The sequence below is a fragment of the Columba livia genome, chromosome 2 (genome assembly GCF_036013475.1).
Source record: "Columba livia isolate bColLiv1 breed racing homer chromosome 2, bColLiv1.pat.W.v2, whole genome shotgun sequence".
Lineage (NCBI taxonomy): Eukaryota > Metazoa > Chordata > Aves > Columbiformes > Columbidae > Columba > Columba livia.
The window spans coordinates 6,095,253-6,118,232 of NC_088603.1; the positions used below are offsets into that span (position 1 = coordinate 6,095,253).

The window sequence follows — 22,980 nt, forward strand, 5'->3', positions numbered from 1 at the left end:
TGGGCTATCAAGAGACAAATCTGATGGAGGCTAGAAGGACTTTTAGTTGCACAGACAAAACAAGGCTCTGAAACTGGAATGCTTCCTTGTTAGTTATTTAATTTAGAGGGGAAGGATTTGCCTGACAGAGTGAAACAATGGACACTGCACTTCATCCAATAGTGAGTATTAGAGGTTGCCAAAAGACCCATTAATTATTTTGGGGGATACAACTATCCAGCTCCTCTTTCCATAAAAAGACTGCATGAAACAATTTTCTGCATAGCTCCCAGGCACGCTCACTAGATGAAGTGTATTTTGAAACTGTTTTTGCCAGGATTACGGTGCCTTAGGCTAGTTCTTCAGCTGCTGTCTCTGCTGGGGGCCTTGCTCAGCTCACAGGGATTTTCATCTTTGCTCTTAGCAGTGCACAGGGTTTGAGCACCTGTGGGAAGAAGGGGATGACTTGTTCATACTGAGCAGTTCCTGTGAGCTGAGAAGAAGATGTCAGAGCTCTTTGCACATTGCTGAGCTGCTCCTTTTAACCCCCTTTAGCCTCTGCTTTGCAGGACAAAATCCACAAAGTCTTATTCCCTGCTTCTCCTGTTGTTGCATTAAATTCATGCTACTGTAAGTAGCTCCACTGATTTGCACAGAAAATGCCTGAATCAGGTTGACCTGCTTCCAGGTACCAAATCATGGCAGTAGGGCACTAGATAGAGGATGGAGGGATTGAATTTACCAGTCCCCGAAGCAACTTTTCCTCCCAGAACCAAGGAAGGGAAATCATTACTCTCGGAGACTCTTGGGGTTTGCCTCTTGCCTTGTGAGAAGTTGGAAGAGGTCTCTTGTGGAAACTGGGTGCTTTGATGGGACATGATTTCTGAGCATGAGGTGAGGTAAAGAGGTGCTGTGCATGTTCCTCTGTGGCCCCCAAATGTGCTTTCCAGCCACCAGCCCAAGCAACCCTTGCCCTGTTTGGGACAGATTTTCTTTCAGCTGCTCTGCTGCTGTTCTCCAAGGGGAGCAAACAGCTCAGCACTGACTGTGCTCCTGGAAGAACCTTTCCAGATCTCTAAATGAAATGTGGTGGCCTACTATGTCAAGCTGGAAAGAGCAGTCAGCCAAATTTGCCTCCTCTGTTTCCAGCAGAAAGGTGGAAACAACCAAGTTACTTCTGTGCACCTCCATCTCAAGGACACCTCTATGGGGTCTCACTCTAGGAGATGAGTTAACTGAGACATATTAAGAAGCCAGACTTCCCTTTATCTCTTCATTGTGATAAATAGCCAAATCACATCCTTTTTCCTCAAGCAATGTGATTTTCCCTGGGGAAAATGAATCACAGAATCATTTTGTTGGAAGAAACCTTCAAAACCATTGAGTCCAACCATCAACCCAACATTGCCAGGTCCACCGCTAAATCATGTCCCCAGGAACCTCATCTCCACATTTTTTAAACCCCTCCAGGGATGGTGACTCCACCATTGCTCTGGGCAGCCTGTTCCAATGCCTGACATCCCTTTTGTGAAGAATTTTCTCCTAATATCCAGTCTAAACCTCCCCCTGGTGCAACTTGAGACTATTTCCTCTTGTTTTATTACTTGCTACTTGGGAGAAGAGACCAACCCCCTCCATGCTACAATCTCCTTTCAAGTGGTTGTAGAGACTGAGAAGGTCTCCCCTCAGCCTCCTGTTCTCCAGGATAAACACTCCCAGGTCCCTCAGCTGCTCCCATCACACTTGTGCTCCAGACCCTTCACCAGCTTCGTTTCCTCCTCTGCACTCTCTCCAGCACTTCAAGGTCCTTCTTGTCATGAGTGACCCAAACTTGAACACAGTATTCAAGGCGAGAAGGGTGCTAAAAAGTCCTTCAGATACTTCCACAGGCCTGGGCAGCAAATGGTGCCACTGGCATGCTCCTATAGAGGGTCACAACTCTACCAGTTGTAGCCATCTACCTCTGCTTGTCCTATGATTGCAACACAGACCTTCTTCAGAATAGGGGCTGGAATTTTATTCCAGGCATTATCTGGAGGCTTTACCACCTGCCCAGGATATCTCCTGACCATCACATTAGGAACAATAGGGTCTGTTTTTTTTGTTTTCATTGCTATGGTCAGACACCCTGTGTGGACAATGAGGACTGGTGGCTTGACTGGCTGAGGCAGAGCAGCACATCCAGGCTGGAAGCTGCAGTTTGGTGTCACATCCTCTGCTGAGACACTCCAGCGTGGATGTGGACATGGACATGGACATGGGCAGCGGGCAGCAGACAGGCAGCCGTGTGAGCCAGGCAGAGGGAGGACAGGCAGGGGACAGAGGCAGCTCATGGGGAACTTTGAACTGGGAGTTACTAACATTTAACATAGACAATTATTTCTAACTGTGTCAAATGGACAGACCTAATCCCACGTGAGATTTGTGCTGACCAGACAGCGACAGCAGTTTACATAACCACCCTTATTTTTTTTTCCAGTTGTATAAAGCTGTTTTGATAGCTGTATTCCCACTAAAAATGTGTGTGTTCCTCTTTCTTTCTCTCTCCCCACGTGCCCAGCTTGGGTTGGTTTGCTGCACACATGTTTCTGCCCTGTTTCTCAGATGGTTGTGTGATGGGATGGCAGGATGGTGCAGGGTGCGAGTGAGCATGAGAGGGAATAAATCAGTTTGGGTGTGAACAGAGATCTGCTATTTGTTATAAACAGATTGATGCGTAAATGGGTTTCTGAAAAATGCAGTTTATGTTGCGTGTCTCCTCCAGATTTGATCCCCTGTCAGGGAATTTACAGCAAAATGGATACAATAGTTGAGGAAAGAGCCAGATTTTGCACTCTCCCCAGCATGTGCTCCCCATTTTTGGGGGGGATGAGGAGAGCTCTTTGACTATGTGGCACCAGAGTTGTGCATGTGGCTGCACAGCAAGTGTTTAATCCTGTATCTAAAGGCACTGTGCAGCTCCAGGGAGATGATGCTGGCAGAGCCAGTTTCTTTCCTTTGGTCTGCTGAGTAGGGCTCTGCACTAGCAATTTACTGAGGGTGGGTGCATTAGTGAAGGAAAAATACCTGCAAAATCTCTGGTATTGCTTTCTCTCTGCTCTCCGTCTTTTCCTTGTGGAGAGTATCTGGATCCTCGCAGTCATTTCCATAATTATTAGTTTCATGTTAAGTAACCAAAAAATTATCTATCAAACGCACATGTGGAACTAATGGGGCTTATTTGAAAAGACCTGTCTTTGCATTTGTAGCTGGCGCATCGCTCGGTCCATTTTAATGAGCTTCCACAGCATCAACACATGTTGGGGGGGATCTCACATGTGTTCTTGCCCCAGGCTGCCCGTGACCCACGGGAACCAGGGGCTCTGGTTTCACCCCAGTTTGCTGAAACACAAATGTGTGGTCTGTGGAGGCAAGCATGGGAAAACCACAGAATCACAGAATGTCAGGGATTGGAAGGGACCTCAAAAGCTCATCCAGTGCAATCCCCCCGCCGGAGCAGGAACACCTAGATGAGGTTACACTACCGCTGCAAGAGCCTCTGTGGATGCACACTCCCTTTGAATACTCCCTGCCGAAGACTGTAAAGCCTTTTCCCCATTTTTTTTTTTCATTTTAGGACTCAGGGTAGAAAGCTTGGGAGACTGCCTTTTTCTGGGAGACCTCTGTAGTGGCTGGGTTTTGTGATGGCCAGAAATACCGTGGCAAAATATTTGGTCATTTCCTCTGGCCCCTGGCTTCCTGAAGGAAAGAATAAGATCCAAAAGTTGTAGATTTTCAGAGTCCACAGTCTCAGGTTCAGGTGGAAGTTGAGTTGCACAGTTGGCCAACATTGTAGGCTTCAGATTGTGGGGACGTCAGAGGCCAATTCCAGCTCTTGCTTGGCCTCGGCTTTCTCAGAGACCTTGACATGAAATGAAGAAAATCTTGGACTTCAGTGGAGTTAAGATGTGGCCTTCAGGACAACAGCATTGCCATAGGTTAGGAAGGTGTGTGGAGGTGAAATTCACCTTGGACTGCAAGAAAATGAAACACTGGGCTCAGCATACTCAAAAAGAAAGAAGGTTTCTGATGGCTTTTATTTTAGAATTTTAGGGTCTGATTTTCAGAATAACACTGGCATAGCCTATGGGACCTGATGAGGTTTGTGAGTGGAAAACAATCTGAACTTGCAGCTATAAGTTTTCTGGAGGTGAGCAATGTCACTCGGGCTCTGGGTAGAGGAACGAGGATTCAGGTCCCATGGTGCTTTGAAGATGCCAAAGAAACAGTTTGATCATGTGAGATAGTTATGATATGTTTTCAAGTCAAGTCTGTTCTTGGAACCAACCCTTCCTAGAAATGGGGAAGAAGGGAAAAGGAAGGAGGGAAGGAGGGAAGGAGGGAAGGAGGGAAAGAAGGAAGGAAGGAAGGAAGGAAGGAAGGAAGGAAGGAAGGAAGGAAGGAAGGAAGAAAGGAAGGAAGGAAGGAAGGAAGGAAGGAAGGAAGGACAGGGTTAGAGCTGCCTTTAGTTTCAGAGTACGAACAAACTCCTGCTACTAAAAGCTGCATGACTCTCCTCATCCTGACCTCTCTGCTTGTCCCAAGCACTACTTTTTCTCAAGGAAAGACTTCATCTTTTCACTCTTTAGTGTAGAAACTGTCTTATTCTGACTGTATGGGCCTGCAGTGTCCCTCTGGGCTGGTCATGTTTTTTGTACACAGGCTTTTCCCTGAGAAAGGGCGTGATTGCCTGAGATGGTTTTATGGAAATGTTCGGAGGTGGATGTTTCTTCCACCCTCCTCAGCAAAATGCAAAATCAAAGATTGTTCAGGCTTCAGTTTCCCATTTTTTCCCCTCCCTGGGAAGCTCTGAAAATTAAAACCAGTAAAAATACATTTCTTGTGAGGAGGAAACGTTTCCTGTCTGCCTCTAAAACAGGAATGTGTGTGCCTGCAAACTATAGTGTGGATAGTCTGTGCTGAATATCTGCACCATACTCTGTGGACATACACCAGAGCAGGGTGCAGCCATAATATAGGTCATAATCTGCTGTTTTCCCCTCCTGCACGATTGATGCCAGAGGAAGGGGAGAGGCAGCAGCAGCCCCTCAGCATCTCTGCCCTCTCCTCCCTGGAAAACACAACCTTGCATGCAGTTTGCAGTGTGTTTTGGGGTTGTTTGAAAGATGTGCAAAGGTTTGCTGACCATTAGGGTGTCTTTTTTTGCTCCGTGTCTGCACTAGAGGCATTTGGCACTGCAAACTCTTGTACCTGAAGGTGTTGATGCAGAGGAGAGGGACCACCATAGACCAAGCAGCTCAGGGGAAGATGGCTGAACGGCACTGCTGTCTGCCAGCCCCCACCACAAGCTTCACAGCAGATGTGTGGGAAATCTGTTCAGATCCGCCTTGGGAATGCGAGCGAGCGTAAATCTAGGTGAGGGGGAGATGCTCCCCGCTTCGGGCTCTGCAGTGTGGGCGAGGGGCCAAGAAGCAGCTCAAGTCCTGCATCAATGCACTGTCGCCGAAACCCAGGCTGTATGCAAATGGCAAGCCTGGCTCAGCTTGTCTCTGAGTCTTGGCGGAGCAAAACGTGTGTTTGCTTCACTGCTTTCAGCTGGAGGTCTGGCCCTGAGTGTATCTGGAGCATAACGGCCCCATAAGGACCCAGCGGTGCCAGGGGGCGGTGGGGAACCTCCCCAGGGCCCAGCCCAGACAGCCCTGCTCCATCTCCAGCCTCTTTCCAGCTGGCTGGGGTGCCTGGTGGTTGTCATCACCTCTTCTCCATCCCCGGGCTGAGTTCCCTCCTGGTGTGCAATTAGGAGCAGGGAAGGGGTTTTGGGCCAGGGGATTGGGAACGGGACAGAATTGCATCATTCTTGCATGTGTCGGGATGCCAAACTGCTCTTGCTAGCCTTAAAACCATTTTTTTTTGTTTTTCCACCAGGCCTGGTTTGAGCTTTAAGATCAGATACCAGAATGAACTGTAGGGTGAAAGGTGCAGCCATGCACTATGTTTTTTATTTCAGTGGGCTGCAAGGTCTTGCAGGTTATAGGTCAACTGGCTGGATATCAATTTTATTACACTTTAGTGCCTGCAAGTCCTCACCAAGGAGCTATATTCCCAAGCCCTGTGTATTTGTCTTGAAGATCTTCACATTACCAGATTGATGCGAGTGTTCAGAAATAGATCTAGACTCGCATCTGCGTGATCCTTTAGAAAGATGCAAATAAGGAGGAAACATTTGCATAACAAAGTGGGATACAAGTGAGATTTATTCAGTATCATTATTAGTGTTATTATTAACAGTAGTGTGCTTCTGCTAGTCTTTGAAAGGTGGGAAAGGTAATCTCTGGAAATCCAGAGATCTCTTCCAGCCCTTCTTTTCCTGCAAAGAATGATTTGTGGAGCCTGAAGCTCCCCAGCCCATGATGCCACCACTTACTCCAAATACAGAAGGTGATCCCTGGCCATGAGAAACGGAGTATTAAAGGATTCAGAGGCTGTCTGTGTGCATCCCACAGCATCGGGTGTCTGCGGCTCCAAACACACTCCCAGGCAGCTGTCGAACCTGTGGAGCCCCAGGGACATCCCCACCAGGAGAGAGGTCATCTGTCTCCAGTAAGGCGGGGACATATGGAGGAGTGTGTTTGGCAGGTGTGTTACAGTGTGTGCCCTTGGGAGCTTAACGTGCATCTGACAAGTTAAAACCCTGGGGGAGATGCAGGCTTTGGCTGGACAGGAGTCAGCGAGGGCAGATCACACGTGGGGAGGCAGGTTTGGGGATGCTGCTGTCCGCTCAACCAGTCTGTACAGCAAACTCCGGCTTACCTGTGCACAGATCCTGCATGAATAAACCCGCAGTTGTGGCAGCTCAAACCCTGCTGTGTTCTCCTCTCTCCTTGCTTGTGACCTTCTTGCACTTCTGAGCTTCCTTTCTTTGTTTACAACCCTGTTCTCTGTCTCATCTTCAAACGTAAATCCTCTAAATACAGTGTTTGTCGTGCAGTTTGCATGTGTTTTCTATAATCAGTATTTTTCCTCTGTATGGATTGTTGTGATCCCTTTACCCTGACGGACTGAGGCTCACTGTTCCCCTGACTTCAGAGAGTCTATTACAAAGCAGCCAAGGGTATCCCCAAAATGCATGGGGGGAGTTTGTCCGCTCAAAGAAGGCAGTTCGTTGAGAATGGGGGGTTTGGGAGGGCTGTTGAATTTTTGTTTCAAAATAGGTCTACTCCAAATAGATTTTCTCCTATAAGGATTGTCCTGAGTCACCTGCCCAGAGCTGCCCACTCATGGAGACCTGCATCCACCACCTGCTCTCCCTGGTGCATCTCACCCACAGCTGGGTGGGCAAATGGGACAGAGCCTGGGAGATATTTCTTCTTTTGAGGCTCAAGGGTCCAGCTTGCAAAGGTGTGTGTATTCAGGGACAAAACAGCTTGCTTGGAGCCTTTTTCCATGGATGGATGGATGCTCTGGGTTCCATACACATCCTTGTCCTCAGGGGATCACCATGTGAAGCAGAGGGAAAATGTCTGTGGCATGGGAAGCACCTTGGTTTGTTCAGACAATTTCTCAACTGTACCCATTCTTGAAAGGATCTAGAAGGCAAAAATATGCATTTTTTTAAAAAAAAATTCCAGTTCATTTAAACTTTCTGTGCAGTTTATTTTCCCAAAGCCTCTCACTGCTGTCCTCCATCTGGCTCTTTACCCTCCACAGCTTTCTGCCCGAGGACACATCGGTGAAGCATGGTGGGCTCTGTGCTGGGTTTTTTGATGGTGTGATAGCACCAGTTTCCTTGCTTTCCTTGCTTTCCTTGCTTTCCTTGCTTTCCTTGCTTTCCTTTCCCTCTTCACGGGCCTACCCACTGCGTTTATAGCAAGAGAGGGAGCTTTTCTCAGGACCACCATGTCCAACTGGGAGAACTCCCTGTTACCCCATAGGTACCAATGATGTTCCTGACTTGTGCAAAACGGTCTGAAGAGGAGTGTTCACCCACCTATTTTCGGATAACAAACCCACTTGGCCTTCTCTGAGGACACAAGAGGGCGCTTCCACCTTACTTTTGGGGAGTATTTCCTCGTTTGGAAGCATTTCTCTTCACCTTGACAACTAGAGAAGGTTGGGTGAAGGTCCTTACAGCAGGGAACTTGTCTCCATGTATGTTTGCAAGGCACATAGCTGAAGGGAACTTCATCCTCGCAGAATTTCCAGAGCATCTCACAGAGTAATGAAATCATGCTCATTTATACAAAATAGGGGATGTCTTCACTTCAGGATCTGATAGATTTTCAGAGGATATCTAGGAGGAGCTTGGCTGCGAGATATGCCATTGGTTTTGATAATTCACTGAAAGAAACACGAACATGTCAAAATGGCATTGCTGGGGTCTCCTCTGAATATTAACAGAAATTACGGGTCCAGGGGAAATTTCATTTAATAACAGGAGGTGGGAGCCTGTGAAGGGAGAGGGGACAGGGGATGCAGCAGCAGAGAGGGTGAAGTGAGCACATCAGATACCTGGCATCCCTGCCTCCAAAGAGAAGGCAGAACTGGTAAGAAAGCTGCCAGAGCTTGGGAAACAGCCCTGTCTATGTCATTTAATGAAGGTAATTTCCTCCGTAGTGTTCTTTTCATGAGAAGGTTGTTACCTGCTGTTGGCTGAATCCCATCCATGCTTTGGTGCTGGAGACCACAGCAATATCCAGGCTGACCTGCAGTGCACAGAAACCTCATAACGCTGGCAGTTAAAGGTACTTTTTATTCACTGATATATACAAATGCTTCATACCTGGTATCTGAACAATGTCCTGGATGTTCAAGCTGCACAGCAGTGATGGTATCCAGGCAGCCTTCACATTCCCTTCCCAGGGCAGATCACTCTTGGGACCTGAATTCAGTCTCACATGATGAAGTCTGCTTCTCTTCCTCCATCCCCCCTTCCAGGGATGCTGTGAGGCTGTTTCAAAACAGACTGTCCCCAGAGGAACACAGAGTCAAGGGACATCCGTGTGATGGGGACATGTTTTGTCTCTCATTGCAACTATGACAGCAAGGAGTACTGCTGCCGCACCTCATTACCTACTCATAAATAGAGCCCAATTAGACAGCGCCCAACTTTTCCTGTGCATATTTGTCCCATCCCACTGCCTCTGATTCAACATGGGCAAAGCAGGTTTTCCTCAGTGTGTTTGGACAGGGATGCTTTTGCTGCAGGGCTCGCAGAAAGCAGCAAAATGTTTATAGCGAGAGCAGTGCTGACCTGGAGAAGGACACAGAGTAGGCTGCCAACAATGTCCCTTCATTCACCCTTCAGGAGAAAATCAAAGCACGGCAGTATTTTTCATCATGACAATAAGGCTTTAGGTTTTCCTAGGGCCACATAGCTTCTAGGATGTAGAGATAGTGTGTTTTTTTTTGTTTGAATGAAGATGCTTTTAAGAGCCCTGTCTTGCAGAAACTATTATACAGGAGGAAAGGTCTTTCCTGAAAATCAGACTGTGTGAAACTGTCATGGAACAGGATGCTCCCCAAACGCTAGTTACGCTAAAGGATTTTTTAAACTGTTCTATTTTTAAAGGACCAACAAAAGCCATTAGGGGGAAAGGAAACTAAAGGTGCCACCTTTGAAAATCAGAGTGCCTCTGTTTAGGTCCTCAAATATGGAGCATGACACAGAAAGACTCTAATTTCCAGATCATCCATAGCTTCTCGGGCCTGGAGCTGGTGAGGACACTTGTGAGCAGCACTAACAGACTTGAAAACTGTGTGCTTCCTTTTCAGCCAGCTACAACTGACTCAAACAGATCATTCTTCTCCGCTGTCTTACCCCAGGTTGAATCCAAATGTTCATCAGAAGAAAGAAATTTGGGTAAAGCAGACTGACGTTGTGTCTGGCTCCTCCTTTCCATGCCTCAGTTCCCTTCCTCAACCCCAGCACAACCTTGGCAACCAGCCTGGTCCCTCAGCCTGGAGCATCCTCTGGTAGGGCTGGAGGTGGGAGGCAGGGAGGAAATCCAAGATGCTTTCAAGCCCAGCTTTCTGCCCTGGTGCCTGATGTCCTCCTCCCAGCACCATCTCCTTAAGGGGTTTTGGCCACAGAGCCAAGGCCAAAGCAGTAGGAGGACAGAGCAGGACATCTTGTGTCCTGGTAAGACCTTTTTTCGAGGCCAACAGGTCACAACCAAGCACATTTTCAGCATGAACATGCACCCTGGCACTGTTTTGGTCTGGGGTAGCATAACCCCAGGCAATGCTTGAGTCTGGTTTGGCTGTGGCCACACTGCTCTGGGTTTCACTGTATGGATGCAATATATGCCATGTCTTCAGGACTACAGACTGGCTTTTTATTAGCTCAGAGGCCTCTCACGCTTGGAATTGCACTTAAAAACATGCTTAGTTCTCCTTAATATAAATACAAAGGTCCTGTAAAAACTAAACCCATTCGTTGAACATCTGATCCTCTCTGAAAGAAAGCAGGATATCTAAGCAGAAGAAACCAATGTGGTTAAGAACTTTATCATTAGACAAGCACTACTTGGGCAACCTTTCAGATGGGTCATGCTCTTATGCATGAGGTGGCACAGTTATTGGTATTTAAAACTCCAAAATGGCATTTATTTCTCCATCAGCATAGGAATGTGGCAACATCTCCCTCTGTATAGCCATAATGCTATCTGTTGGAAGGATCTTCCCAATGATCATGTGCCTTTGTCCCTAAAGAGCCTTCCTGAATGTTCCTTCTTTTTCCTAAGCCTCCACAATTTAAAACCTTGACCTTCATGTCAGGCTAGATGATCTCAGAGAATTTCATTAAGGGAACATGCACCTATTTGTCTTAGTAAGCAGGAACAGTCTTTTTCTGGGTCCGTTGGGGTTTGTATGTCCCATTTTAGTTACTTCTCCAGGAACTGGCCTTGCAACATTTTCTGACTCTTGTTTCCACATTTACAAGTTGCTTTTTTGCACTGGGCTCCAGGCTTGCACGGGATAACATCCCAGATCAGATACCATAAACCCATGAGCAGCGTTGCTTAATGCGATCCATTTTGCAATGTTTCCACCCGTGTCTGTTTATCCCCCTCGCCTGCCTTTTCACAGCAGGGCTGAGGCATTTGCTCCACAGCTCTTGGCAGCTACAACCTCTGCATTCACAGGGACATGCTGGCCAGGCTCAGCTGAGCACAGATGTGAGAATGTATTGCAGATATTCTCCACTTTTTCTTGACCTTATAAGGGAACGTTGCCCTTCCTAATGCTGGGGAACAGGGGTAGTATGAATAACTTGAAGGATTAAGAATGAAATTTGGAGTCTTTCCCCTCTCCTGCTCGCAGGCTCATGGGCTGGGAAGGACTGTTACCATCTGAAGGCTGGTGAAGTGTGTTGGTTCCTCGCTGCTCAGCTCCCCCAAGCTTGTTCCGGCAGTTTGTTGGCAGGTCTGAATGGGTCCGGGCATCCAGCCTGGATGGTGTCCTCCAAACCAGGGCTGGAGAATATTGAGACACCCTACGTGCAGAATCTGCAGTCACTTGCTGCGTCCCAGCTCGGTGGCTAAATAGGACACTTGAGTCTTCAGGGCTGAAGTCCATCTGGCTCTTCGCAGTCACTTAAACAGTGTTTTCGAACAGCAGCTGCCAGGGCACCCTTTTCTGCTGTTTTGTATGCCAAGAGAGAGGAGACCACCCCTTGTCTGCAAGGGATATGAGTTCAGTGCCTACTAACCATTCCCAGCTGCTGCTCTTGGCCAGGGAAGCCTTGTGGGTGTAAGGGAAACATGGAGAAGGTGGTTCTGTAGTCCCACCTCTGCCCTGAGAATCTATACAAGAAGAAGTGATCTGTCCAAGGGGGAGAAGTTCGGAGATAATTTTGACAGTGTATTGGAAGTGATTGAGCTGCAAACAACACCCGTTCCCACTGAACATGCAGAGCTGTCGTATTGATGGGAGGAGAAACAGAGCTCTTAGGCACTGCGTTGAGGTGTCTTGTTGAAATGTCCTCCAAGCTGGCCCAAAGGGAGCAGAGCTCTTAAACAGTGCGTTGGGATGACTTTTTGAAATGGCCTTCAAGGTGGCCCAAAGGGAGCAGAGCTCTTAGGCAGTGTGTTGGGATGACTCTTTGAAAGGACCGCCAAGGTGGCCCATGGCAAGTGAGAAGCTCAGCTATGAATTACATGTGCTCCTGGGGCACAGTTTTCAGCCAGGTTAAGGGACATCCCTGAGGCACCTGAATTCATACTTCTATGACCCAAATTTACCTCTGAGATTGGCCACGTGGCTACCATGTCTGTGCTGCCTTGTGTTGGCAATATTGACATTTCCTGGTTGAAGCTGGGCCACCCTCCTCCGGTTGTATTTTCTGTCCTGCTTACTCCACAGCCTTCTCTCCTTTGTCCTGTCAGCTCCCCCCTGCTGGGAGTTGAACCTCTTTCCAGATGCCTGGCTGGTCTCCCAGAAGGAGCACAACATCATTGTAATGTGTAATTAGGCTGGAATTCTCCTCCAACCTCATATTTTATTTAAATTACACCAATTGTTGAGTATGCGAGAGGTTATAAACACAAGCAGAACAGAATCCTAGCACTTTGCCAGTTCTTTCCCCAAAAATGTAACCTTTTAGAATTTTACCTGACAACACAGGAAAAACATCAACAATAATAAAGCCAAACACTGAAAACATGTCTTGGAAAGATGGAGCCGTGAAGTCTTCATCTTGCAAATGAGATGGGGCAGAAGAAGCGTTGGGTGAGTTTACCAAGGCTACCTGGCACAGTAACAACAAAGAGAGATAATAAAAAGTAGCACTTCCAAGACAAGTCCTAAGCCACCTTTCACTGGCCAATATCAAAATAACTCCGACAGATGATCAGGGCTGCATCTTTCATGGACAATAATTAGAAACAGGCTGTAGCCAGACACCAAAATAATACTAAATGCAGTACAGTAGTGCCAACCTGGATCTCCTCTTTAGTGGCTAAAATCCAAGGAAAGTACTGAAGCATTTTCAGAAGCTCAGCTCTGACAAACCCTGCTGAAAGGACACTTTAGAGATGGCCATCTCTGATAACCTCTTCCACCAGCTGGGAAGTGGGAGCTGTGTTTTCAAGGCTGGTTACTGCAGTTACCCCTTCTGAAGACAGCAACTGGTTGACTTCATCAGAGAGTTTGACCTAATGTGAAAAGACAGATCCCATCAAAGAGCCCAGGACACTTTTAATGACCAAAATGAAAGACCATCTTCCCTCTTTGGTATCCAGCGTGCATAAGTTTACTGTGAGAGGACAATCTCTCTGCCATTGCAAGGGCTCGGGGCTGCATCTGAAGAGGGTTATCTAAGTGTAGCTCCATGTACTCTGGTTGCTGATGTGTCCTGGGCAGGCAAAAATATAATGGAGGCAGAGATTGCATTTGCAAGGTGTTAAAGGGTAAGAGGTGTTTCTAGGAATTTCCGACTTCCACTGTAGACTTTAAATGCATATACATTCGTGGGAAAAAATACAGATATAGGTAAAGATGCTTGATGATTTCCATATCTCCCTTATTTCCATTAGCTTTTGGTTGGCCCTGTCTTCTGCATTAAACCAAAGCCCCCAAAATTGGACTCGGTGGTTTAAACACCACCAGAGGATCTCTCCAACTGTCTGACATCATTAGACTCCATCATGCTCTTTGTCAGTGTTGATCTAATCTATATTAGCAGGAAGGCAAGTTGCTGCGAAGAGAAAGCCAAAGTGCTAAAGGGTAACAACCGCGTGACTTTTTTTCCTGTGTAGCTGTTTCTGTAGTAGTGACAGCTTTTGGATTACAGATCCAACTCTCTGCCTGTCAAAAGGATGTAACTCTCCAGCATCGCCTGCTATGAAGCACAGCTGAGATCTTCCTGAGTGCCTGAGCTGATCCCTGGTTTAGATGTTCACATACCCTTGGCCCCCTAAGCAGACTCTGGTGTTGACCAGGGTGACTATTCGAGGACTCAAGGTGCTGTAACCCCTGCTTTGTGCTTGCTAACAATTTCACCTCTGTGACCCTCTGCCAAGGACATGAGTTTATTATGCTCCCAGTTGCATATAATTTTTACTGTGGCTGCAGCAGGAACTATTTTTGTCTCTAGTTGGTGTTAGTCTACCTGCTAAGATACGTGTAAAAGTGGCAACCCTCACGTAAGCTTAGAAAATAAGAAGCATTTGTGGGATAACTCTCAAAACCACCTGCACTCTTTTGGGGTTATGCACAAGAAAACGCAGATCTCCATCCTGGTGAGGTTTGTCATCTGTATCAAATCTTAGAAAGTCCAAATGCTTGGGAAATGTCACTCTTCCCATAACTTAAATTATATGCTGTCACTGTTGATTGGTACCTTAATCAGGGAAGGGCATAGTGAGAGTGAAAGAGCAGGAGTTGAAAGTACAAGGTTAGTTCAGTTCTCCACAGTTTGCCCTGATCTGTGAAAGGAAGGACAGAAAAGAGCTGAGGAAGCCTGGTAACTTACTGTAGCTCCTAGATACTGCTTAGCAGCTCATGGTGCTCAAATAGTCACATGCTCTTCAAAAGGTCCCTCACCTGGGTGTCACACAGTGCAGCCCAGATGCCTGCTCCAAGCAAACAGAACCTAAAATAAGACCTCATGGTGGATATGGTCTGCCTTGACTTCAGTAAAGCATTTGACACCGTCTCCCACAGCATCCTTACAGCTAAACTGAGGGAGTGCGGTCTGGACTGAGAACTGGCTGAAGGGAAGAAGCCAGAGAGTCGTGGTCGGTGGGGCAAAGTCCAGTTGGAGGCCTGTATCTAGTGCAGTGCCTCAGGGGTCAGTACTGGGACCTGTATTATTCAATATATTCATCAATAATTTGGATGAGGTAATAGAGTGACTATCAGCAGAGTTGCTGATGACATGAAGCTGGGAGGAATGGCTGACACACCAGAGGCGGTGCTGCCATCCAGAGACCTGGACAGGCTGGAGAGTTGGGAGGGGAAAAATTTAATGAAATATAAGGGCAAGTGTAGAGTCTTGTATCTGGGCAGGAACAATCCCAGGTTCCAGTATAAGTTGGGGAATGACCTATTAGAGAGCAGTGTAGGGGAAAGGGACCTGGGGGTCCTGGGGACAGCAGGATGAGCATGAGCCAGCACTGGGCCCTTGTGGCCAGGAAGGCCAATGGTACCTGGGGTGGATTAGAAGGGGGGTGGTCAGTAGGTCAGAGAGGTTCTCCTGCCCCTCTACTCTGCCCTGGTGAGACCACACCTGGAATATTGTGTCCAGTTGTGGGCCCCTCCATTCAAGAACAGGGAACTGCTGGAGAGACTCCAGTGCAGAGCCACGAAGATGATTAAGGGAGTGGAGTATCTTCCTTATGAGGAAAGACTGAGGGAGCTGGGTCTCTTGAGCCTGGAGAAGAGGAAACTGAGGGGTGACCTTATTAATGGTTACAAATATATAAAGGATGAGTGTCAGGAGGATGGAGCCAGGCTCTTCTCAGTGACAACCAACAGTAGGACAAGGGGTAGTGGGTTCAAACCGGAACACAAGAGGTTCCACTTAAATTTGAGAAGAAACTTCTTCTCAGTAAGGGTGACAGAGCCTGGAACAGGCTGCCCAAGGAGGTTGTGGAGTCTCCTACTCTGGAGACATTCAAAACCTGCCTGGACACCTTCTTGTGTAGCCTCATCTAAGTGTTCGTGCTCCAGCAGTGGGATTGGACTGCATGATCTTTTGAGGTCCGTTCCAATCCCTAACATTCTGTGATTCTGTGATTCCGTGATTCTCATCCAAATGTCATCAAAGGGAATCTCCTGGGGTCACTTGATCAGATCGCTTGGCAGGGACACAGGCTCCCCGAGCAGCAAATGCACTCATTGTTCCCTTCATCACCATGTGCTTTGGCTGCTCTGGCAAAGAAAACCTCTATGTGGGCAGCTGAGACTTTCCTCAGCATGTCCCCACCTGGGTGACGTGTGTCATGTTGGATTGTGCATCTATAGGTGAACCTAAATGCAGCCAACAGCTCTTGCAAACAGAACATTAAATGGGACCTGATCCAAGTGTTGTCTGAGGCTGGGTATTTCTTCCTTTGTCTCTGAATTGTTTTAACTTTCTGTGAGAAGAGTCTCACTAAAATGAATGAGATCATCTTGCAGTAGTGTTTATTATAACCTTTTGTTATGTGCAGGCTGTCTCTAGAGTATCACCATAGCATGTAAACTCTGAGTGGTGGATGGCTGCATTGTACAATACAGCGCACTACTCCAGTTCTGTAGATGGGCCTTGCAGAAAGGGAGATATGGGTGGAAAGGCCTCCATTGTAATGTGCATTTTTCTCCCTTGGTGTAGACAAGATTGGTTTTCTAGCATGCTTGAGTTATACATCATCCAGTCACAAAATGACAATAAGCTTTTTCCAGGCAGAAATGAAATTTAAAGATACTTTTTTTTTTTTTTTTTTTTTTTGTGAGAATCAACTGTTTTTTGTATAAAATCCCATGTCTCATCAAATACATCTACTAAGCACTAAAGTATTGTAGCTGAAAAATAGGACTCGCCTCTCAGGAACTTTCTTCCCCAATGTATAAGACAATTCTGTATTGAGTCTCATGGAGCAACATGAGCATGTTGGTGATGTGACTAGGTCAGGGTCATGGTATTGAACCTACGTGAGAATAAGCTGCAAGTGGGACCTCTTGGTCCAGGCTGTGCCAGGTACTGGTGTCCCCCAGATGAAGGATTAAGGGTCAGGTCATTGATTTCTGTGTGGTGCATGAAGCTGAAGGGGAAAAATAATGGAGCATAATGGAGCATTGCAAACACAGGTCTACCTGTAAGTGTATGACAAGGTTCACTTATCCGAAGTCTCGCATTCATTGCACAGATCTGAACACATCTGGAACTGTGGTAGCTTCTGGAGCATTGTACTTTGTTCCTCTCCCATTCTGTGGGCTGAGATACCCAACCAGACTACGTACCATGAGCAACGGACTCTGCAATGTATTGTTTCCATTTACCAGTGACAACCACCAGCGAGTCTTAGTATAGAGTTGACAAAATCTCAAAGGCAGGAATGCTTGCCAAAATCCCAGTTCCCCTAGAAATCTTTGACTAAAACCACAGTGTTTTTTTTTTTTTTATTTGAAAAATTTCAAAGTAAGAAACAAGCAAACAAAATAAACCCAACCCTATATCTACTCCAGTTGAGGCACTGTATTTTTATTTTTGAGATACTCTTAAGTGGTTTTAGACATGAGATGGAGTTCTTCCCTTCTGGGAAGATACGTCAGTTCTTGCAGCCCAAATAATTCTTAGGGCTGATAATCAGCATGCAAAGTAGGATGATATACACCTAATCTCTTGAAATTCCTAGTATCTCCAGGAAACCAAAGAGAAATGGAAAATCATGCCCTGCTTATTTTTTTTTAAGACATATCTGGTACTACTTTTTCTGTTACAGCTCACACTGCAACATTTATTATCACGTCATAAATGAGGACAAAAATTTATTACACGGTGGCTGTACATCCTGATTTGGCTGGGGATTATCCTGGGAAATGCAGGACATTCCCACCATCCTGAAAATAACCCTTGGGGTGCTTGGCTTTAATCAGGACATGATCTTTCTCCTGTATATCTTGAGCTTGCCCCTGGGAACCAGCCCATCCTGACGGACAGGGAAGTAACAGAGCTGAGTGTCGGTGTTGCCTTCAGTTCTAGGACACATTATCTGATGAGGTGAGTGCTGCATGTCCTAGCACGGAATCGTAGAATGGGGACCCACAAGGATCATGGAGTCCAACTCCTGTCCCTGCACAGGACAACCCCACAGTTCACACCGTGTGTCTGAGGACGTTGTCCAGTCTCTTCTTGAACACTGTCAGGCTTGGGGCCGTGACACCTCCCTGGGGAGCCTGTTCCAGTGTCCAGCACCCTCTGGGTGAAGAACCTTTTCCTCATGTCCAACCTGAACCTCCCCTGGCACATCTTCCTGCCATTCCCTCAGGTCCTAAAGAAAAGAAACCATGGAATGCTTCCTGAATTTACATGTCACCCTTGTGCATGGACCATGCTAATCTTCTCTGTATCTGGTATCTGGTGTAGATGCCATGGTTCCTGTATCTCCACTTTTTAACACTCTACTGTAATTAGAGAAATACAATTAGATAAATAAATAAAACCAATCCAGAGACATTAAACCATTTTTTGGTCCCATTGTGATTGGCACTCTTTGTAGGGCCTGCCTTGGAGAAATCACCCTAGACAGATGGGGCAATTACTTATTTCTTTTTTACCTGTGTGGACCAGGAGGTTGTGAAGAGCAAAGTGCCCAATGTGGGTCTAAAACTGATGCCTCTGTGCTTGATGGATTAATGACAAATTCAGCTCTCCTTAGCTGGAGGCAACTGGAAGACAAAGCTACCTGTGCTGCTCTTGCTGAGAGTAGGGTAGGGTTTGGGCAAGGTATGTCCTCACACATACCTGCTGGAGTGGCAGATGTCCTAAAGCCCTGTCAGCCACGACAGAGCTCAGTCTGCTCGCAGCCATGGAAAATCCATCACCTTGCACTGGGGATTTTGCTGCCATTCATCAAGTGATATCTCAGCTGTGACTACTTGTCAGAGAAATTTTACTGTGGATGCTTTATCCTCTTACAACTTCCACTGGGCACCTTGATTTACAGCTTCTAGCTCTCAGCCCAGATGGAGCAGCACAGCGACAGTATTGGATGATACAGCCCATGCAAGCTGGGGAAATGCTTCCATGCCACCTGGCAATGGGAAGGCCTGACATGAAGAAGAAATTTTTTACACTGAGGGTGGTGAAACACTGTGCCAGGTTGCCCAGAGAGGTGGTGGATGAATCATCCCTGGAGACATCCCAGGCCAGGCTGGATGGGGCTCTGAGCAACCTGAGCTGGATGAAGATGTCCCTGCTCATGGCAGGGGTGGCACTGGATGAGCTTTGAAGGTCCCTTCCAACCAAACTATTTTATGATTTGAAGGCAACAAGAACCGTCTGCTTTCCTTTTCCCTGTGACTATGGTGATACAGAAGTGCTGGTCTGTAACAGGAGGGAAGAGAATTAGCTCTGGAGACCAGCTCTTAACCTGTGCATCACCCAGCACGCACACTGCTGCCACTAATGTCCTGTGCATGGGGCTACAGCAATTGTCCTTATAGGGTACGGAAAAATACTCTGGCCCTCTTTGTTGACCCACATTCCTTGTTTCACTGTGATTTCGTAGGCAGTGAGTGTGTGACCCTGGGTCTGCCTTCCACAAGGGCTGCTTGTCAGGATTTGGGTTGTGAGTGCACGGGAAGGGACATCCCGTCTCTGAAGTGGATTTGCCTTCGAGAGGCAGAGGTTGGGTTGATGTGGGCTCTGGCATGGCCGCACATCCATGTGTTGGAGTGATGAGCTGGGGAGTGCAGCCCTGCCACAGGCAACAGAAACCTCTCTACATGGCTTTGCACATCCACAGGCCTGATCCAGCTCACTCCCTGCTGGCTCTGTCACAGGCTGTCCCACACATGCCTCCTCTGTCATGTTTCCTGGTGGTTGTTGGCACATGGAGACGCTGGAATGGCCTGCATGGATGTGGAGGGAAGGAATAGGAGAACATCTGAATCCACCATCCCCTGGAGCAGTTGAGAAGAAGCTGATCTTGAGCAAAAGGGTAGTAAGTATTGACCTCTGATCTGCCAGCACCTGAGGCACCAGGAGCTAACTATTCAATATGCATCTGTAAAACCACAAGGCGGATTCCCTGTGCCAGCTGGGGGCACAGGTCAAGCCTTGTTAGTGCCTCTGGGAGCAGCCTGGCTCTGTTGATTCACCTGCACTGCTTGCTGCAAGTCAAAACAGGTCAAAACTCAAAATAAACCCGCGGGGAGGTGGGATAGACCAGTTCAGCCGTTGGGATGCTAGCTTGGATGACAATGTTGTACTGACCGCATTTGCACAGACCTGCTCAGCCCAGAGGATGGGCTGCACTTGCTGTGAGCTGTTTTTGAAACACTGTGGAGTTCTGCCCGCAGAAGCTGTGTTCAGCTGTGCTCACAGAATCACAGAATCATTTTGGCTGGAAAAGACCCTCAAGATCATTGACTCGAACCATTAACCCAACATTGGCATTAAACCATGTCCCTAAAAACCTCATCTCCACATCTTTTAAACCCCTCCAGGGATGGTGACTCCACCACTACCCTGGGCAGCCTGTTCCAATGCCTGACAACAATGCTTCTTCAATGAACAAATATTTCCTAATATCCAATCTAAACCTTCCCTGGCACAACTTGAGGTCATTTCCTCTCATCCTGTCACTTGTTCCTTGGGAGAAGAGACCAACCCCCTCCATGCTCCGAGCTCCTTTCAGGCAGTTCAGAGATCAGAAGGTCTCCCCTCAGCTCCTGTTCTCCAACTGAACCCCCCAGGTCCCTCAGCCGCTCCCATCACACTTATGCTCCAGCGCCTTCCCCAGCTCCGTTCCCTTCTCTGAACTCACTCCAGCACCTCAAGGTCATTCCTATAACGATGGGCCCAAAACTGACCCCAGGATTTGAGGTTTGGCCTCACCAGTGGCCAGTACAGGAGGACAATCACTGCCCTGGTCCTGCTGGCCGCATTATTCCTGATACAAGCCAGGATGCTATTGGCCTTTTTGGCCACCTGGGCACACTGCTGGCTCATATTCAGCAGGCTGTTGACCAAAGCTCATATCACTCCTGAAGGAACTTCTGATACCTTTTAGGACAGGGGCTAAGTCACAGAGCAACAGTGTAGGAACTGATGTGAAAGGTCAGATTGTATTGGTAATCAGCAAACATGACATCATATAGTCAGGATATGGAGAGCAGGGGATTGGTCATTATTAAAAAGCCCTGTCCTTTTATTTCCTTACCCAGGGTAATGTTCACATATCTCAGTGCTGGCTGTGAAGAGGATTTTATTGGCATGTGTTTGGGCAATCTCATTATTCATGAATGACAGAGCGAGGCAAAGGGAGTGAGTTATGTTGGCCTTTGCAGACAAGTGGCAATAAAATAAGTTTATGGTACCACCTCCTGCACCACCACATATTTATGTTCCATATTTATTTTGCTTTTTTAGCCGTCTGTGCTTGCTTGTCTTGCAAGGCCACCCCACCTCCATTCCCCCAGACTAGCAAAGGGCTGGATTCTGATATCACAACTCCTGTTGGACAGCAGTGACTCCCCTTCAGCTCCCTGGAGATGTCCAGGCTAAAGTTCTTCTTGGCAGCAGTGAGGGCCAACCCTATCTATATGGTAGCTTCTACTAGGTTCAAGCCAAGTCTACAGGCCCTCAGTGGGGTTGAACCCAGCTTCTCTCAGCAGTTTGGGACACGACCTGCTCAGCACACTGCTGAGACCCTGAACCATAATCCATGCAGCCCATAGATACCTGCTCTGGTAAGCAAGGGACTTGATCCTTAATTTCAGCTTGCATGTCTGAGAGGTTCCACTTCTCTCCTCATTGCAGTTGCAATGCCACAATTTGAATTTTAATGTATGACAAGAAGGTAAGTATTGACAGGTGACAGTATTATGGGCACCTCTGTCTTCAGTTGCCCTGTGGATTAATATCTCCTGACTGATTTCTTTTTTAATTACCTGTATTAAGAACTCACATTTTCCTTGAATAAACCTGTTGCCTCTTCTCCCACTCCTTGGGCTTGCCAGCAACCTTGTTTGACTGTAGAAATCAACCCCTTTAGGTTCCAAAATTATTAAGGACAGATTGTTTATAAGAAATTGACTTCTCCTCTGCCTTTGTTCATGTACTGTAGCTGTCTGTGAGATACCCTCCCCTGCATCTGGCTAACAGGTTCAAAGATTACTCAGTACAAGAACATCTGTAGACACGTTTGCATGTGTGCCAATCACTTCTTGGGACTGGAAAAGGACATTTTGATATTTGGGATAAGACGGTGTTTTCTTTCCCTTCCTCCAGGATGTTCTCTTGAGATCTGTGCTGTCATTTGTCTCTCTCACACTCCTTCTCTGTCAAAGAAATGGGTAGAGATGGGGCTCCTCCTGCAACTGCTAATCTCAATTCAGGCTGCATAAACCCTGCAGAAAGCAAGAGGAGGAGTGGGAATTTGTTCTGGCCTGGAAAAGAAAGGAGAAGGCTTGGGATGAGGAGGAAAGGTGCTCATCCAGGATGTCCAGAAGTCTTTTTGCTTTGGAAACAAGGCTGGAAATGAATGTCTATAAGGCCAGTTGTGTTGCAACTTGCAGACTGGACAACAGTGTATTTGCATAACATCATGTCCCTGGGGCCAGGGGCAATCTAGTTTCTTCTGGCAACATCAGAGTTTCCACATCCCATGGAAGGTCCAGCACACGCATATCAAAACTGGTCAGAGGCAAAGGGATCAAGCCCTGAGTGGAGAGGACCCAGTTCAATTGTCTTTAAAGCCTAAAATGAGATTTAGACTGTGACCCCAGCCAGCAAAGTCAAATGCATGGTTTTCATTATAGATCCCAACTCTGCTTTTCCCCCATTTTTCTGTTCCCTGGCCACCCCATGATGTGCAGCCACAATACAAAGACATGAAAGCGTAGCCCTTTGTAACATCTGAGGGCAGCACACACTCCCCCATCTGTCCCCAGGGATCTCTCTGCAGTTTGATCCTTCCATTGTGCTCCAGCCCCGTCTGGAGGGCAGTGGTTTGGCTTTATACATACAAATTACCTGTGAACGAACAGACATCTGTAAGATCCAACACAGAGGACACTAAATTATGATAAACAGAGCTTTCTGTGTCACTTCATGAGGATGTAGCGATAACTCCTCTCCAAGTCCTCTCTGTTCCCCTTTTCTGAGCTATTGACACATATTCCCTTTTGCTGCTGGTTTTGACGGCTGCTGCTAATGCAGCCAGCGCCAGTCTTTCAGCCCTGAATAATCAAGTGGCTGAGACAGCTAACAGAAGGACAGTCTCCCTTTAGGACATGATGTTCTTGACGTCCAAACACATTCAAATACAATGAGGTTGAAAGGAAAGGTCC

At 47.1% G+C, this 22,980-nt stretch overlaps 1 non-coding gene across 1 annotated transcript; it reads right to left on the minus strand.

Moving 5' to 3' along the window:
- Positions 1-17,964: 17,964 nt before the first annotated feature.
- LOC135578904 (U6 spliceosomal RNA) lies at positions 17,965-18,036 on the minus strand. Its single transcript, XR_010471012.1, has one exon. It is a non-coding gene; the product is annotated as a U6 spliceosomal RNA (small nuclear RNA).
- Positions 18,037-22,980: the final 4,944 nt, after the last annotated feature.